General features: G+C 47.5%; 1 pseudogene across 1 annotated transcript; it reads right to left on the bottom strand.

Moving 5' to 3' along the window:
- Window positions 1-488: 488 nt before the first annotated feature.
- Window positions 489-5438, bottom strand: LOC309961794 (phosphatidylethanolamine-binding protein 1-like; annotated as a pseudogene). Its single transcript has 3 exons — window positions 5362-5438; window positions 4849-4927; window positions 489-1158 (listed from the first exon to the last, which is right to left on the bottom strand). The product of its transcript is annotated as a phosphatidylethanolamine-binding protein 1-like (transcript).
- Between the last annotated feature and the right edge of the window lie 244 nt (window positions 5439-5682).

Here is a 5682-nt window from a genome sequence, read left to right on the forward strand (position 1 = left end):
TATTGCTCTTTGAGGGAGTCAGAGCCGGACACTGACACCCGGTAACCAGCTTGAGGTGTACCACGTTGGGGGTTAGTGGACATGCCAGCCTCTGGTTGTCTTGGTGAGAGACAGAGCCATGAAGACAGAAGCCAGAAGATGCCACCACACACAATTCTGGGCTCGGGCTCACAAAGGCAGAGGTAATCCATCTTTTTTTTTTTTTCCAACCTCCTTTAAAGATTCTCTGATGCTCTGCTCTAATACTGTAGACCTGGTCTTTTTACCAGATTTTTTTTTCTTCTTTAAAGTCTGAGTTGCTATTCTTATATTAACATTTTGATGACCCTATCATAGACCCAAATTATCCCCCCAAATGGAGTTCAAATTTGATCAAAACATAAACCCCCTAGAATTATAGAGGACAGGCAGAAGGAAAAGTCACCCCAAACCTAAATCTGACTGCTCAGGCCTTGGGAACGAGGAAGGGGAGAAATCTACATGCATCGCTAAACTGAAACACTGCTTGGGAAACTCTGGGATGGTTTCCATCTTCTAAGTTTCCTCTGCTTCCCAGACAGCTGCTCGGGGAGTTTAGGCACAAAGTCGTCTCATTCAGCCTGGTAACATGTGCCGGCCACCGGGGCCCAGAGCTTGTACCTTTTACAGAAAGACGCCACCGTGAAATCGCCATGATGGGCTCCAGATCGGTTGCTGAGAATGAGTTCGTCACACTTCAGCAGCCTGTCCTGCTCCAAGCCAGCCAGACGTGGTGGTGAAGGCCTGTGCCCTTGGGGGACCCAGAGCCCACATAATCAGAGAGGACCGAGCCACTGCTCATGTTCTTGCCTTTCACCTTGACCACCAGGAAATGGTGCCCTTCCGGCTGGGAGCATCTGGGTAGGTCAAGACCAACATGTAGAATTTATCTGGATCAAGGCCATCCCATGCGATGCTTGTAGGCCAGTTCTTAACCTGGGTGGGTGTCAGCACTTCGCCCAGCTCGTCAACCTCCGCCCCGCCGTACTGGACTTGCAGCGGGTGCTGCGGCTGGTCGTCCACCTCCTGCAGGCTCAAGGGTCCCGGCCACTTGCTGAGGTCCAGTGGCCTCAGGGGCCGAGCAGGGCAGACAACAGGGAAAGTCACAGGACAGCAGCACCGACTCCGAGCGGTCTGCCTCTAATTTTTCTTACATTGAATATTTGCTTTCAAAATAAGAAAAAAGTACGTCATTTATTTTTTTTAATTTAATGTTATTTTTTTGCGGTACGTGGGCCTCTCACTGTTGTGGCCTCTCCCGTTGCGGAACACAGGCTCCACACGCGCAGGCTCAGCGGCCATGGCTCGCGGGCCCAGCCGCTCCGCGGCATGCGGGATCCTCCCGGACCGGGGCACGAACCCGTGTCCCCTGCATCGGCAGGCGGACTCTCAACTACTGCGCCACCAGGGAAGCCCGTCATTTATTTTTAACCAATAAAAGGGAAAAACAGAGAATAAGAAGGAGGGAAAAAAATGAAAGCAGAAACCAGGGCCTTCTGTAGGGGATGTAGAGGTGTGTTGGTGTAGAATGAGTTTATGACAACCCTGGAGGTTGGCATTCCCTGGAATCCTGGAGTCAAGGCATGAGCTTTTTGACTCCGACCTGTACTTGTAAGAATGTTTTAATAAGCGGAATGTTTTTTTTCACCTTCTATCTGTATCAGTGAATACAAAGGGGTCCCATGGAGGAGGTAGAAGGTCATGGGGGTTTCTAACTGGGGAGAAATGTTCTTGAAAGAGAATGGCATGATGGTTTTTATCCCTGGTCTCATATTAGAACTGCTGGATACCCCAGACCCACCCCCAGTGATTCAATTGATTATTGATTAAAAGATGCAAGGGATGGGTGAAGACGGTGTCTGCAATTTTTGTAGGATTGAGCCAATTGCCTGAGACCAGACCACTATACAGGGTTTCCAGAGGTAGTGGCCGCTGTTTTTCACTTGTATCCAATCTGAGAAGTCCTACTCACAGATTCCTAGTTAAATCCCAAGAATTGAGCTCCTCAATATGAAATTCTTCTCTTCACAATTTCCCTTAGGGCCACCTTCAGAAGGAAAGGTACAACAGAGATTATTTCTCTCCATCAGTGTTTTCTCAAGCATTGTAGGTGTACCCATTGGTACACAAACTTAGCTTATTCCTACAGGGAAAAACATTTTAAGACAGCTTTTAATGGTATACATTTTTTTGTATTGTGTATTAGGAAAAATATACTAACCACCATCAAAGCTATGATGTCATAGCAGTGATTTAAGTTTTTAAAAAATGAAATCTATGCAAAAATGCAAGCCAATTGATATACATACCTTAGGTAGATTGCAGTACAGGGGGTACATGGATAGGGCAAAAATCAAGATGATATACATGACTTTAGGAAACACTGGCAGAAGTTGCTTTGTTAGACCTTTCTGAAACGAGGTGAGGTTTGAGCTGTGATTCAAAGCAGGGCTTCCAAACATTGGACTGAAAATATGTGGAGCCGGCTGAGAGCTTGTGGAAATAGTCATTCCAGTCCCTGCCTAGACATTTTAGTCCAGGAGATCTGAGATGGGGCCCTGGGCTTTATCTTTCCATGAAGGTTTCCTGGTGATTCTGGTGCAGCCAGGTTTGGGAAACTTGAAGAAGGGAGCATGACCTCCTTGGGCCGGAAAGATTAGTAGTTCTTGGTAATTAAACCTATTTTAAGTATTTGCTGGCTGTGAAGTCAATTAACTGTTGTTGACTGTCATCAGCATGGCTTTGAAGACTTTTTTTTTATTTTATAAATTTATTTATTTTTGGCTGCATTGTGTCTTTGTTGCTGTGCGCGGGCTTTTGCTAGTTGCTGCGAGCGGGGGCTACTCTTCATTGTGGTGCGCGGGCTTCTCACTGCAGTGGCTTCTCTTGTTGCGGAGCACAGGCTCTAGGCGCACGGGCTTCAGTAGTTGTGGCTCACGGGATCAGTGGTTGTGGCTTGCGGGCTCTAGAGCACAGGCTCAGCAGTTGTCTCATGGGCTTAGTTGCTCTGAGGCATGTGGGATCTTCCCGGACCAGGGCTTGACCCGTGACCCCTGCATTGGCAGGCAGATTCTTAACCACTGCGCCACCAGGGAAGCCCGCTTTGAAAACTTTCAATTTTTAAACTGTGCCTCTGGGTCTCAGCATTGGGAGGGTGTGTGTGTGTGTAAATTAAAACACACACAAGTGAGCACATTATACCCCACCCCCCAGACACATTTTAATCTGATTTAACCAATTAAACAAACAGGAGTGAGTTATGCCATTAGGCTCAACAGGGCTGCTAGAGCAAAGCAAAAGCTTGGTGCCACCCAGGCGTGGGAGCCATAAAGTGCGTATTTCTGGGGCAGAGGAGGCGCTCGGGTGGGAGCTGTTTCACCCTGAACTGATGTTTACTCGGTGAGCTTCAGAGGATTCCTTGTGAGGCAGCTGGGAGGGAGGCCCTGGGTAGCAGCAGGCTGGGATGGAAACCGTGCTTGGGGCCGCAGGAGTCCTGTGAGAAGGCAAGTGAGAGGCCTGTGGGTGAGGTGGGGTGAGAAACCAAGAAGCTGCAACTGCGCCAGGCAGGGATGAGAAACTGAGAGCAAGCTGGTGGCACCCGAGAGGCACAGCGGCTTTCCTGAGGGGCTGGTAGAATCGTCCTCCCGAATAGCAGCAAATGGTTGCTCCCGGGGACGGGGGAAGCAAACTATTATCCCAGAGGACACTTAGGAAGCAGAATACATTCTGTATGAAAATCAAAAAGGGCAAATACGTATATATGAAGTTAGTGCATCTTGAATTTCCTGGGGCAGTCCTTAGTGCAACGGCTCTGTTCTATAGTCCGACTGGGTGTTAGGTAATGTTCCCTAATTTTAGGGTAAACATTTGAGAAAAAAACGGTGAAAGTGTCTGAGGACAGAAGCCCAAGGTGGCATCCAGATGGCCCTGCTTGGTATGAACTGGGGCATGTGAATTGCAGAACCTCTCAGGTTTGGGCAAGAGCTGATTTCTGGACCCCGTGAGGTTAAGGGGCCAACTGCCCGAGGCCGGGCCACTCAGCAGGGTTTCCAGAGGTAGCAGCCACTGTTTTTCACCTGCTTCCAGTCCAAAAAGTCCTACTCATGCATCCCTAGCAAAATTCAAATTTTCCTCTCTCCATCTGATGGAGAATTTTCATACCATGTTAAAGAAACCTGGGACGAAGATTTGTCTTCGTTTACTGTTTCCTTATCAGTTTCTTCACTCACAGATGCTTCAAAACTATTTTCAGTCTGTGAGTCTCCTTTCGCTGTTGTTCTTATATATAAGTTACAGGATTGGGGTGAAATTTTCAAAGGCGTTGGCCTTATGACAGTTTGGTTACATTGTGAAATAATTTTAGAAACTAAATTAATTGGATTTAGGGGGACATAACATAGAGGTTACCAAAGCTTGTCCACTAGGTGTCACTCTTTATCCAATGAAACCTGGCTAGCGGTGTTTATAAATAGAAGTACATGTATACAATGTTTATTTCCTTTGGTTACAGTAAACATGAATAATAAAACGCCCCCACCTGTGTGTTCTTAAGTCTTTTACTGGTGACCTCTGCCATAAAAGGGGACCGTATATCGGTTCTCCGGAGAACTCATTCCTTTCACAGAGGTTTGTTCTGAGACCTCTTGGGAGGTGCAGGCTGGCCGCCTGAGCCGGAGCCTTCTCAATTCATCGATTGCTTTTCATGACACTGGACCCTTTGGAGATCACAGTGGACTCTCTTGTGATGAGAGCGAATGTTTCCAAAATGCCCTATTCCGCTTGCTGCTTCCTGAAGTGCTGTCTCCCGGACGTTCCAGGCAGCACTCTCACCAGCTCCATCTGTCCATCATCCGCGCGCGCTCCCGCCGGGTGGGCATCAGCACAGGGCGCGAGCGGGAGCCGCTTCACCCTACGGAGTGAGCCCAAGGATGGGCGACGTTCAGGGACCGCTCAGCCCGGGGGAGAGGGGGGAGAGGGGGGCTGTTGGGGAGACCACCTCTTCACGGCCTCCACCCTGGGGCAATGCAGGCAAAACCGCTGCTAGCAATTTTGAATTTCAGAATTTGAAATTATTTGCATTAGCTACGAGGATTGACCAAATTCCATTCGTTTCTCTTTTGCACTGCCTTCAGGGATAAAAACGGACGTACAATTTAGAGTTTACAAGGAAGGAACAATCTGATTCAGAGAGATCGTACTTCTAAATAAAAATAGGTTTTATTATTATTCAAAAAATGTTCTTTCTCTAAAATGTAAGTAGTTCACCCTCAGAGAAGAAATAGGGTACTAATAACATTTTTATATCCCACTTTCCAGTTCAAGAGGTTGTCTCAAATCCATTACCCGGTGTTATCTTCAGCACAACCCTGGGTGTTGGGGATTACTGCTACTACGTTTCTGACTGGGCCTACAGCTGTCATGTCCCAGGCTTGCCAAGCTGGAATTTTAACCCAGACCATCTGACTCCAAAAACTATAATATCCATTAAACCAGTGGTTCTTAACCAGGCTGTGCATCAGAATCTCCCGGTGAGCTTTTCAGTATATATACTCCCAGACTCACCCTGGACCTTCTCGGTCAGAATAACCTGGGTGATATTGGGTTCATTCAATAAAGGAACATAAAGTGGGTATATAATACCATGTCAGGTAGTGATGGATGTTT

Source organism: Leucopleurus acutus (genome assembly GCF_964270905.1).
Source record: "Leucopleurus acutus genome assembly, chromosome: 5".
NCBI lineage: Eukaryota > Metazoa > Chordata > Mammalia > Artiodactyla > Delphinidae > Leucopleurus > Leucopleurus acutus.